We start from the raw sequence: 1,137 nt of genomic DNA, 5'->3' as shown, positions 1-1,137 counted from the left end.
CACCTTACGTGTATGTGGCTGGTGCCTTAGCCGCTTGAGCCACAGGCGCCGAGCCTGGAGCTCAACTTCTAATGAGTTAGTTTTCCTTTTCCCTCCCTTCATCCCTGTCTTTCCTACTTCCTTTCTGGCAAAGTCTAACTTGTTGCCCTGGCTAGAGTGCAGTGTAAGGTGATCAGACGTCCCGCTTTTGGGGGGACAGTCCTGATTTTTAACAATTTGTCCCGCTTCCCACGGCATTTAAAAGAAGTCCCGACAACAAGCTAGGGAAAGGCGGGAGAATGGGAAGAGAATATATGGTTTTTGGCTGCTGAAAAGGTTAATATAACTTCATTTGGGAATGAAGAGGTTAATGCAACTTCATTTGGAAATGAAAAGGCTAATGTAAACTCCCTACTCCCCTCCTGGGCAGGGTTGCCCAGGTGGAATCAGTATCAAAAGGATACTGGCTCCCTCCTTCGCTTCTAGGCAAGGACAATTAGCTCAGAAGGAGCCAAACTGTCCGGAACAAACAAGTAGCCCCCCTCTCTAGAGGGTCCTCATAAACAGCTCAGCCAATAGCCCCCCACACACACAGTGGTGTACCGCTTTACCAATGTTAAAATCTGGTCACCTTAGTGCAGTGGATTCATCATAACTCACTGCAACCTCAAACTCCTAAGCTCAAGAGATCCTCCTGTGTCAGCTTTCCGAGTAGCTGGGACTACAGGCCTCCCGTCACAATGCTCAGCTAGGTTTTTTCTATTTTTAGGAAAGATGGGGTCTCACTCTTGCTCAGGCTGGTCTCAAACTCCTGAACTCAGGGGATCATTATAGGTGTGAGCCACCACACCTGGCCTGAGTTAGTTTTTGTTAGCACTTGAGACTGGGGCCAGTCATGCCAGGAGAGTTTACTGCTCTTGCTTTTGACTCTTCAGCTCCCCCTGTCCTAATAGACATGAATTTGTCAGTGCCTATCTAAATGGGTCCCCCACTTCAAGCCTAAATCCAGAAGTATGAAGCTTTACTGATAGAGAGGAAAAAGAACCTGAGTTTGGTTGACTTCTTTTTCTTTCTTTCTTTTTTCTTTTTTTTTGAGACAGAGCCTCACTTTGTCACCCTCTGTAGAGTGCCACAGCATCATACCTCAAACTCTTGGGC

The sequence above is a fragment of the Otolemur garnettii genome, unplaced genomic scaffold (genome assembly GCF_000181295.1).
Source record: "Otolemur garnettii isolate 467f Iridium unplaced genomic scaffold, OtoGar3 scaffold00288, whole genome shotgun sequence".
In the NCBI taxonomy this organism is placed as follows: Eukaryota; Metazoa; Chordata; class Mammalia; order Primates; family Galagidae; genus Otolemur; species Otolemur garnettii.
The sequence above is the reverse complement of the archived record's forward strand: the minus strand, read 5'-3'. Positions refer to the sequence as shown.